The following is a 12,553-nucleotide window of genomic DNA, read 5'->3' as shown; positions in this document are numbered from 1 at the left end:
ATGAGGTTGAGTGAATTCTTTGGATTGAAATTGCATTGCAATTGTAACTTGTTCTAGCCCTATGTGCCTATATGCTTACTTGGAAGTTTGGTTGTTTTTTTTTTTCAATTTCATAGGACATATTAGTAGATAGATATAATCCATTAGTATATTTGTATACTCATGAGTAGTTTCATTCAATAAGTTGTTCACTCCTTCTTTCACTTTCCCTTTTTGATTAGTATGAGGACATGCTATTGTCTAAGTGTGGGAAAATTGATGAGTCTATATTTGATGATAAATTTTGGCATGAATTGAATGAATTTTATCACATAAACTCACATTTATTCACTTAAATAGCATACCTTTGTGATTCCCTTCCAAATTGCACTTAATTGTAAAGACATGCTTTTTAGGATTCCATTTGATGCCTTGATATGTTTGATAAGTGAATTCATGTCTTAGGAATCAAGGTTAGATTGGAGGAAGTGGAAAAAGGAGCAAGCAAGAGTAGCAAATCATGAAGAAATGAAGATTTGGGATTCTTACAGACATGCGTATGCATCGTCGATACTGCGTATGCATCTTTTGTTTTCTCCTCGTCCACATACACGGACCATATTCTCGCATACGTGGGGATGCTTGCACGTGCCTCATTAATAGAAACACGTTGGGAGCGATTTCTGAGCTCATTTTGGCCCACTTTTAAGCTCAATTCAAAGATTAGAATTTGAGGGGTGAAGGAAGCTTGGACACAACATTCTATTAGTTAGATTTTACATAGTTTTGAGTTTTAGAGAGGGAACTTCTTCCTTCTCTCTAGGTTTTAGTGTTCTTTTTCCATTTTTACTGCAATCCATAGATTAGACCTTTGTTAATTTCAGTTTTTATTACTATAATTGTAGTTCCTCTACTCTAATTTTAATTAGCTCTCTTGTAATTTAAGTTATTTTGGGTTATGACTTTAGATCTTGTTGGATTTAAATTCTAGTAATGCATTGAGGTTATTAATGTTTCATTTGTGTTATTTGATTTGTTATTGTTGATTATTGATAGTGGGTAGCTTTAATTTGGATTGTTTTCTCTATTTTGTGATATCTTTTGTTATTACTCACCAAGTGTTTGAGAAAACGTCACTATTGATTATGGAATAGATTTTCATTCTTGGCTTTGGGATTGAGTAATTAGAGATTCTTGAATTGTAAAAAACAAGTGTTGATTGGTAATTGGAGGTTGCTAGTTAGCTTGAACTCTACTAAATCTAGTTTTTCACTAGGAATTGACAACGAGTTGTGGACTAGAGTTAATTGTACTTACTTGACTTTCCTTTAATTGTTAGAGGATAACTAAGCGAGAGTTATAGGCACTTACCATCATACTTGAGGAAGATAATGAGGATAAGAATTCTAATTCCCACACCTAGCCAAGGTTTCATATATTGATTGATTGTTATCTCTCTTGTTGATTGATAAACCACTATTTTATGATTTATTTTGTGCTAAATTGAGTGGAATTTATCAGATTATTCCTACACTTATTCATGAAATTCACATGTTCTACGTTGTCTTCCTGATTTCATGCTATGATTGAAAACTCGCTTCCAGAGCTTTTAGATTGTCAAATTTTAACTCCTCTATATACCATTCAATGCCGTGATCTGTGTGTTGAAATGTTTCAGGATTTATAGGGCAAGAATGGCTTGGAGAATGGAAAGGAAGCTTGCAAAAATAGAAGGAACACAAAGGAATAATGAAGCTGACCAGCGGGACGTGACGCGTACGCATAGCTGACGTGTATGCTTGACCAGCGCAAAAGAGGAGCGACGCATACGCGTGATAAGGAATTTTGCCAAACGACGCGCACGTGTAACTCACGCGTACGTGTGATGTGCGCCATGTGCAGAAGTTGCAGAAATCGCTTCTAGTGATTTTTGGGTTCTTTTGGGCCCAGTTCCAAGCCCAGAAAACATAGATTAGAGGCTACAGAGTGGGAATCAATTCATTCAACATTGATTCAACACATTCACAGAACTTTAGGTTTTTGATATAGTTTTAGAGAGAGAGGTTCTCTCCTCTCTCTTAGGTTTTAGGACTTAGGATTTCTTTAGGATTTAGGGTTATCTCTTCTCAATCCTAGGTTTAATGTTCCTTGACTTAATTCTCTCATACTCTTATTAACTTTAATACTTTGATCTATACATCCCTTTTGTGATTGGATTCTCTATTTAATATAATTTGAGGTATTTCATATTCAAGATTGCTCTCTTTTGATCTTTGTTGCTGATATTTGAGATTAGTTATTTGGATGTTATTATCTCCTATTGCTTCTCTACTATTTGGTGTTATGCCCTCCAAGTGTTTGATAAAATGCTTGGGAGTATTTTAATTTAGATTTTCACCCTTTTGGCCTTGGTTGAGTAATTGGTGACACTTGAGTTATCAAACTCCTTTGATTGATTGCTAATTGAAAGTTGCTAATTAACTTGAATTCCACTAACTCTAGTCTTTCCTTGGGAGTTGACTAGGAAATAGGGATTCATATTGATTTATCCACTTGACTTACCTTCATAGTTAGAGGTTGACCAAGTGGGAGCAACAGAGAATTCTCATCACAATTGATAAGGATAACTAGGATAGGACTTCCGATTCTCATACCTTGCCAAGAGTTTTTATTGTTATTTTTCTATTCTCTCTACAATTTACTCTTCTCATTTCTCATCCCCACAACCCCAATTTACACAACTCATAACCAATAATAAGAACACCTCCCTGCAATTTCTTGAGAGACGACCCGAGGTTTAAATACTTCGGTTATCAATTTTATTAGGGGTTTGTTACTTGTAACAAACAATCTTTTGCACGAAAGGATTCCTTGTTGGTTTAGAAGCTATACTTTCAACGAGAACTTATTTGTAAAATTCTAGACCACGCAAGAATCCGTTCGTCAAAATGGCACCGTTGCCGGAGAATTGCAAACGTGTGCCTTATTATTGGTTATTGTAAATATTTTCTTTTTGCTTGTTTGATAGTTTTTGTTAGTTTTAGGACCTAGTTACTTCTTTTTATTAGTTTTTGTTTTCCCTTTTCTACTATGACTTCTCACCCCTCTGGCTACGAGCGTGGTTATAGCTATGTTACAGGAAGAGGAGATTATAATACCAACATGCACCATGGTTGGTACAATCAAAGATGGGAGGAGGCACAAGGATTTGATCAACCCTCTTGGAAACAACCCCCTCCAATGTACTACAAGCAACAACCATTCCATGATGCATACCAAGATAATGGTTATGGTGGACCTTTTCTTGACACTCAATACCCACCACAACATGTCTATGAATCCTCTCCTTAACATAGCTCTGAACCACCCTACTCACAAGCCCCGTTTTCACCATTCACCTTCATATGACCCTTATCATCATCCACCATACTAGCCACCTTATGAGCCATATAAACCATATCTAGAACCACCCCAATTTCAACCCAATTACTCCCAAGAACCAATATCTCTATATACACCATGTCCATATCCATCAATCCAAGAGCCTTATGATCCCAATTACGTTATCCAAGAGGAACAAGAGCCAAGGGATCGTCTCAAGGAGACACTGGATTAATTTCAAGCAGTCGTTCATCAGTTGGAGTGAGCAATAGGTGCTTTAGCCTATCGGCATTTTGACACTCAAAGTGTTCCCATGGCTACATGTGGAGAATCAATAAAAGAGCGTAGCATGAAGGAGACACTAGAAACTCTAATGGACAATGAGGAACATCCTTTGTATTGGAACAAGTGGAGGAAACCGTAATAGCTGAAGAAGAGGAAGTGGTTGAAGACTAAGGAGATGCGGAACCTCCATGGGACAGTTAAGTCATAGAACCTCCTTCCAAGACGTTTGAATTTGATGTTCAAGAGGGTGTACAACCTTCAAGGCATATCATGGTTGAAGACTTGGAGGAGGTTGATCATGAGATGGATTCAATCATTGATGAATCCTTATCTACAATTGAATCTTCTCCCATTGGACTTGACATGGAGATTAAAGAAGAAGAAGTACATCCTCCTATGCCCTTGGTGAGCAATAAAGAAGAGATCAAATTGGAAGAAAGCTACCAAGAGGAAGAGGTTGACATTGAAGAAGCTTGCAAGGAGGTGGAAGTTGTCAAGAAAGAACACAAGGGAGTGGAGCTTGCAAGATCATTAGAAACCTCTCCCCCAAAGCCATTACCATCCAATACAACATTCAAGTTGGTAAAATTCATATCCCCTAGCTTTCTCATTCCACTTGAATATGGTTTACTTGAGACAGATGGTCAGTTTAGAGCTCTTTGTGGCTTTAAGAGCAAAAGAGAAATCGTTAGTGGTTGGCAACATAATCATCGGTTCATTATGGTTAGAAGCTCAAGGCCTGATTGCAAGGGTTGGTTTCTCAATTAATTGGGTATAGGAGGATGTTTGGGTACCTAAATGAGAATTCCAAAGCTGAGCCACCCAGATGGAATCATCATGATCTACTTGAAGACGGGTGTAGAAACAAGATTTGGGATCTCGGAATATATGAGGATCAATTGTGGGAGCTCAAAGCTTGTGAAGAACTCCATCAAAGCTTGAAGAATTTACCTGGTATTGATAGAGCTTATTGGAAGTCCAAGCATTGATGAAAGTTTCAGGACGAGTTTAAGCACAATCCACCATGACAAGGAGCTCACCAAATGTCCAACTTAAGGACTTTAACTAAAAGTGCTAGGTGGGAGACAACCCACCATGCTATGATCTTTCATTTTTATTCTTAGTTTTATTTTATATTATTTTATTTTTTTATTATTAGTGGTCAGTCATAAATTTCGCATAATCATCTGCATTTTGCATTCTACATGCTAAAAAAAAAACGCAGTCGACGCGCGAGCGTCTACGACGCGTACACGTCATATGTGATTGTGTAAAATAAATAAATTAAACAGAAAGTTGGGCAAGAGTAGTGCTGGATGCATGCCTCGCGCACAAGCAAAACCACGCGTACCCGTCCCTCACGCGTGCACGTCGTCTGCGATTTCACCAGCCCACGTGTACGCATAACCCTGGAAATCGGCGTAAATGGGTATTTAGGCAGCAAGTTGTGATGGTTTGGTGCTGGAAATGTGCTAGAAGCACAACATCCATCATGCGTACGCGCCCCTGACGCGTTCGCATCATTTTTGCCTCATGGCCATCCACGTGTGCGCGTGCCTGACGCTTACGCGTCGCTTCTCGTTTCCCATTCTTCTTCTTTCTTCTCTCTTTTCTTACACTTTCCTCTCTCTTTTTTTTTCTTTCTTCTTCTTCTCTTACCTTCTTCTCATCCTTATTCTCTTTCACTTCTTTTCCTCATTGCTTTTGTATACTTTCATTCATTGCATTGTAATTTTGTGCATGTTTTTATTTTCTCTTCCAAATGTGCTACTTTTTCATTGGTGTTAAAAATTTTCTTACTCAACTGTTGCATACTTTCTCGTAGTGTTTTAGGTTCTTCTTAACTTGTTTGCTCTTTTGTTGACATGCCCTGTGCTTCTATTATTTTCTCACTTACATGTTGTCGTGACCATGTAGTTGAGAACCTTGTTATTTGGCACTAGCCCACATATGTTTCATTTCTTTTCATATATTTGCTTGTGGGTTCCTTCTCTTCCGTTTTCTCTTCTTTCAGGATGACCACCAAGAGGGAAAAGAAAAAGTTTCTAACTGGAATAGTAAACAAGTCTACCGCACAATCTTTGGAGAAAAAGCATCAGTTGGAGCTACCCATCCACTTGCACATCTTTGCATGCACCGAGGACGATACAATCTTTAAGTGTGGGAGGTCAATACCGACTTCCGTGGGTTAGTTATTTCCTTTCTCAACACCAATGTTTAATTTTTTAGTTCATTGTTGCATTTGCATCTTTTATTGCATTATAGTTAGACTTTGTGCATATTCTACCGTTGCTTGGTTGAAATAATAATTTCTTTTTCAAGAAACTTCTTTTAAAGCATTTCACTAATTTGAATTAAAATTTTTGTTAAACTTGTTTGAAGAAATTTTATTTTGGAACATGGTTTAGAGCTCGAACATACAAAACCAGTGAGATGTTGAGCCTATTTGATTGGTTGCATCTTATCAACCAATATTTTATTTTGGTGTGTGTTGTTCTCTCTAAAATTGTGATCTATATCTTGCTTGATTCTATATTTCCATGGTTTAATGTATGCATATACTTATATGATTGAGGCCTTGTTTCACTATAGCTTACATACCCATATGGAATTACCCTTTTCATTATCCTTTACAAACCAATTTGAGCCTATTTTACTCCATTTGTTCTTTCTTTTAGCACATCATCAACTATAAGAGAAAAATAATAATGTCCCTAATTTGAATCATTGGTTAGCTTAGACTAGTGAGAGTGCTCATGAATTAAGTTTGGGGAAAGTGGGTTTGGAAACGTTTGGTTTGGGAATTGAGTATGTCAGACTTTTTTTGAAAAATGTTGAGGACATGTTTATGTATTCAATACCTTAATCATATGCATTGCGAAAAAAAAAACAAAAGAAAAGAAAAAATAAAAGAAAAAGAAAAGAAAAAGAAAAAGAGCAAATAATGAAAGGGGACAAAATGCCCCAAAGTAAATGGTGATAGCAATGCATATGTATTGTACTAAAAAATTGGAATGCATGAATATGTAGTAAACACAGTTAATCGGTAGTTATTGATTTTATATTATGATTATATGGATTGTCCTAAGTTAGGTGAGAAATGTAGGTTAATTAAGGATTCAGATTTTAGTCCACTTGACCAAATACAATCCTAACTTGACCTTGACCCCATTACAACCCTCAAAAGACCTCTTGATTTGCGTATTGGTGCATTAAATTTCTGTTGATTGGTAGATGAAGAGAAAGTCTTAGAAAGCAAGGTTAGTAGAGAATTGAGAGAATCGAACCTTAAACATTTGAGCGATTAGAGTGTATACACTTCCAGTGAGGGTTCGATGCTCGATTCTTTGTTCCCGGATTTCATGATCTGTTCTCTTCTGCAAGTTTATTTGTACTTCATTTTTATGATTTGAATTAGTGAAATCTAGTTCATCTTTGTTCTTGAAAGGTTTATTTACTTTTCACCAAGTTGGTAGAAACATTTTGCATTTAGCTGCATTCATACAGATAGGTTGCATTTCATACATTCTACCATCTTGCCTTCACTCTTTTAGTTCTCTTAAGCTTACATGAGGACATGCTAATGTTTAAGTGTGGGGAGGTTGATAAACCCCACTTTTAGGGTTTAACCTGTGCTTAATCTAGTGGATTTTATCCATTATTCTCACACTTATTCATACAATTCGCATGTTTTACGTTTTCCTTCCTGATTTTGTGCTATGATTGAAAACATGCTTCTTTGGCCTTATATTTGCTAATATTAATCCTCTCTTACTACCATTCGATGCTGTGATATGTGCGTTAAGTGATTTCAGGGATTACAGGACAGGAATGGCTTAGGTGATGGAGAGAAAGCATGCAAAAGTGGAAGGAATACAAGAAATTGAAGGAATTGTTAAAGCTGTCAGCCTGACCTCTTTGTATTCAAACGGTCATAACTAGAGCTACAGGAATCTAAAATGAAGCAATTCTAGTTGCGTTTGAAAGCTAACATCTGGAGCTTCGAAATGATATATAATTTGCCATAGTGACCGTACAGCTAGGTGACGCGCACACGTCATTTCACGTGCACGTGTCGTTCTGTAGAAAATCAGCGTGGCAGCGATTTCTGGGCTATTTCCGGCCTAGTTTCAAGCCCAGAAAACATAGATTAGAGGCTGCATAGTGAAAGAATCAGGGGGTTCACTTCTCATTATTCACTTTTCATAATTTAGATGTAATTTTAGAGAGAGAGGCTCTCTCCTCTCTCTAGGATTTAGGATTCCTAGTTGTATGCTTTTGGATTGGATATTTACAGAGTCACTACTTCCATTGAAGACTTCATCATTCTTGTTTGTTTCCTTACTTGTCACTTATTCTTCCATATTCTTAATCCTTGTTCAGAGTTATAATTGGCTTGCTTTTATGAATTTAATTTTATTATTTATTTAATTGCTTCTATTACAATTATCATGTCTCTTTTCTATTCCTTTTTTATAACAAGGAATGTGGTTTTAATGTTGATATTCTAGCTCCCAACTTGACTTGGGAGTGGATTAAGAGGAGACCCTTGAGTTGGAATACTCAAGAATTAATTGGTAATTGCAAGTTGTTGGCTAGCACTCTAGTTACTAACGCTAATCCTTCCCAAGGAAGAGGATTAGGACTTGTGAATAGAAGTTGACTCACTACTTAACTTTCCTTTATTCGGTAAGGGATAACTAAGTAGGAATAACAATCAATTATCAACTGATCTTGGGAACGTCCAACAAGGATAGAACTTTCGATTAATCTTCTCCTAGTCAATGTTTTTTTTATTGTTATTAATTTATTTTCTTTGGAATTTTCTCTTCTTATTTCTCAATCCAAAATTCCAATTTACATAACTCATAACCAATAATAAGAACACCTCCCTGCAATTCCTTGAAAGACGACCATGTTTTAGGGGTTTGTTACTTGTGACAACCATGTTTTTGTACGAAAGGATTTTTGTTGGTTTAGAAGCTATACTTTCAACGAGAATATATTTGTGAAATTCTTTACTAGCAAAAATTAGTTCGTCATTGACTTTGCTCTCTTACTTCTCTTATCTTGATTCCTTACATTTAGTTATATGTTATTATTGTTGCTATCTTTTATTGTATTCTTATTAGTCAATTAATTGTTTGATTGATAGTTCTAGTTGTTTTAATTTAGTTGTTAGTTGTTCATGCCTTTAAATTCTAGTCACTTTACTTTTTCTGCACTCAACTCAGAAATCCCCCAAAATTCCTAATCAACGATGTGCATTCTATTGCAATTCATAGAAAAAATAATTCGGGATGCTATTCTCGGTAATTGATTTGATTGTTGTGACATTCTTCTTAACTTTGATTTGGGATCATTTGTTGGTTTAGGCTATACTTGCGACATTGAGTTGAAAAATCCTTTGGACATTTTTAACAGGCATTTATCCCACGTCAAAGAGACTGCAAGACTTTTGAATAACAGCAAAATCAATCCTATCACCACCCCTCATAAGATATGAAAAATTATTGAAAATAACAAAAATGTGACCTTAAGTCAATGATTAATATGGATATGGACCCAAATATATGTCTTGATGTGTTAGAGATGATGACGATGATGTTATGGAACTAGATCAAAAAATCATAACCCGCCAAGATCCATGCAAAGTTGTTGTCCAACGGAGCAATCCCTCAATCAAACGCCAAAAAATATCACCGTAGCCAAATGGCAAAGGCAAATCGAAACCAATATCAAAGACATGGTTTTCCAGACCTAGTGAAAGGAGATCCAAGTTCTAAAATACGATCGAGGTAAGATCATTGCACATCCATATGTATATATTTATTCCTATAAAAGGAATATGTTTATAATGCCCAAATTTTCTATGTAGGCATTAAAAGGTGTGCAACGACCATGTCAGATGCCAACGTGTGAAGTAGATTCACAAGTATGACGTGGAGAAGCAGTACGAGCATCAAGCATGCCAGTTGCTGCACATGCTCGCACAGAATCAAAATCACTGTCTATTTTTAGACAACAAAATATGCTTGTGCAGAGGAAACCAATGGTCAAATATTTTTTTCTTTTATTTTCTTTTTTTTTCTAAGTATTGTGGTAAATATTACAAATTTCAATTTGAGTGATGCGTACAGAATGCTTTAATAGAAATTATTTGAAATCAAATAGGTAATAACAACTTATTTCAAAATGGGTAACGAGATTAACTTGAGTAAGGGACAGATAGAGATGTTTACATATGTTTTTTATCCACATTTATTACCAAGGTATACATTTTTTCATGTTCTTTAATATGCTCAATATTCATTCATTATTATTTTTTCATGGAATCTATATTCACTTGTTATCAGTGAGAACATTGTAAAGATAGGAGCTTCGTCCGCAACATGTCAAGAACTTTTTTGCTTGAGCATGAATCAAACAATTACTGACAAGGTAAAAATGATTCTCTATCAATCTAATTTAGTAATCTATATGCCCAAAAACAAGATCAATCCCTAATCGTATCTATGCTTTAATTAGATCATCGAGTTTTAGGCTAGGAAATGTACTTGGGACCAAAAAAGCATTACACTAAAAATAACTTGGTGCCTTCCTCCCTCATTTTTAGTACATGTTTTATGGTTATGAAATAAGAATGCTTGGATTTGGAAATGCTTGATGATTTAGATTAGTTCGTACTTTTATGAATGATTTTATTTTTTATTTATGTGGTAGCTTAAATTATAAAATAATGAAAAGATTGACCACCTTTCTGGTATATAATTAAACTTTGTATTGTTATAATAATAATTTTCTAAAATGTAATTATTATTTAAGAATAGTTTTTGGACAATAATTTTGTCTACTGCTTGTTATGTAAAAATATTTTTCGGATAATAATTTTTCTAGGCATATTCCATAACAAAATACATAAGATTAACCAGGCTAATTTACTTGTTTAACTTTGTTGATCAAGAAAACTGCATTCTGCTTAATGTGTCCAGTTAGCAATCTTCATTATTATATGATATAATGCTATATATATATTTAAAGATCAATACATAAAATAATAGTGAGTTCATGATTACAGTTTGATGACATAGGTTAAAATAAATTCTTGAGAAGTATAAAATTTACAAGCCGTGAAAATAAATTGTGGCTCATATTTTTACTGTTCCGAGGGTTACCTGAAACTGTAGGTCGATCTCAGACGAGATCTTCTATACTGGTCGGAGATGTCATGTTCGACTTGTTGGACTTGGTGACGGTGCTGATCCTTCGTCACCGGAGGGTGGTGGTACTGCAAGGGACTCCGATGCTTATGTTAGCAAGGGTATTAAGTAGGTTTTTAGTAGAATCAGAGTATGAGTTATACCTGGGTGCTCCAGTGTATTTACAATGTTGTAGGTAGACCTTCCTTAGATAAGATAAGTTAGTTATCTTATCTTCTCTTTATCTTCGAGTGAGGCCATCTTATCTTTAAGGGAACTGCCTTTATCTCTATAGGCTTGGGCTGCCCTCGGATTCGGGTCGTGTTCCTCTGTTTGGGCCCTTTATTGGGCTTTCCTGGTAGTTTGGCCGAGCTCTTTGAAAAGAGGTCGGTCGCTTTGTCGGTAGAATATCCCGGGTCGGACAGCTCGACCCAGGGTATGAACAGTGCCCCTGCTCGAGCTCAGTCTTCCTTTTGAGGTCGAGTCTTTAGTTTTAGGACTTCGATCCTTTTCGGGTGAAACCGAACTTGAGAATTTCGTCAATTTTATCTTTGTAGAGTTCCTTTTTTGAATGCGGAATGTTTCTGTTCTGTTTCCTCTGACAGCGCGCGCTTTTGCATTAGTGTCCTGGCCTTGGGAATGCACGAGGGTTTTTAATGCCCTCATTAATTGGTTTTTGATGCTCCGTTTCTCTTGGATTTTATTTTGAATTTTACTCTCAAGAAACATTTTTCTCTTCTCTTGCTTTTTGCTATAACTTCCCTTTTTCTTCTCTCCTTCTGTTTTCATCTGAAAACTTAAGTTTTTATGTTTCTCCTTGCAACGTTGTTTGGTGATCGTAAGTGCTTTCTTTGCTTTAGATGGCAATTTCTGGTTTCTTCGTCTTCAACCTCCTTCTGCACTTTTCTCCTTTTTCAGGTTGGTTTTGCTTTTTCTTTCGTCGTCTATTTTTGCTGCTCTGTATTTGATTCTTTTGGTGAAGAATTGATTTTGACTGAGTGCATGTTGGAAAGCTTGAATCTTTGTATATTATCACGCTCGGTTTATCACAGTAATGCATGTTTTCTGGTTTCCTTTTGTCCTTATATATGCTTCTGGGTGGATTTTCCTGGTTTGGCTCTTTTAGGGCTTCGTATGCTACTGCTACTTTCTGAATTGTTGTTTTTTGGAAAGGTTGCTCCTTTTGATGGCTTTTGTCCTATTGATTGCTTTTATTTGATGAAGATGATGTTTTTTCTTTGATTTTTTCCTTTTTCTTCTCGAGACGCTGCTTTTTTCCTTTTTCTTTGATTCCTTTTACTCCGTCTTTGCCTCCAAAGGATGCCTCTGGACCTTGGCATGCGTCTTGGGGCCTTTCTTTTACTGTTTGTGTGCTCGAGGTCGTGTTGTTCGAGTTGCTTCCATATTGCCCGAATTTGTTTTTGGGTTAGTAATCTGTTTCCTTTTCTTTGTTTGTAGGATTAGTTGGCCATGTCATCTCGCAAAAATATTGTCGAGGTTTCTTCTAAGGTTCCTGAGAGGATGTCCGACTGGTTGGACTTCCTTGTGTTGCTATGTGTATCTCTAGCTAATTCGGAGTTCTGTCCGGAGCTTAGGAAACACCATCAAATATGTAGTAGTGAGAATCAAGAACACAACTATGAGTTGGTGGTACCTGATTCTGACGACAGGGTTTGCTTTCCTGTTTCGACCCAGGGGGAGCGTCCTTT

The sequence above is a fragment of the Arachis hypogaea genome, chromosome 10 (assembly GCF_003086295.3).
Source record: "Arachis hypogaea cultivar Tifrunner chromosome 10, arahy.Tifrunner.gnm2.J5K5, whole genome shotgun sequence".
In the NCBI taxonomy this organism is placed as follows: domain Eukaryota; kingdom Viridiplantae; phylum Streptophyta; class Magnoliopsida; order Fabales; family Fabaceae; genus Arachis; species Arachis hypogaea.
This window is presented reverse-complemented; position numbering follows the sequence as displayed.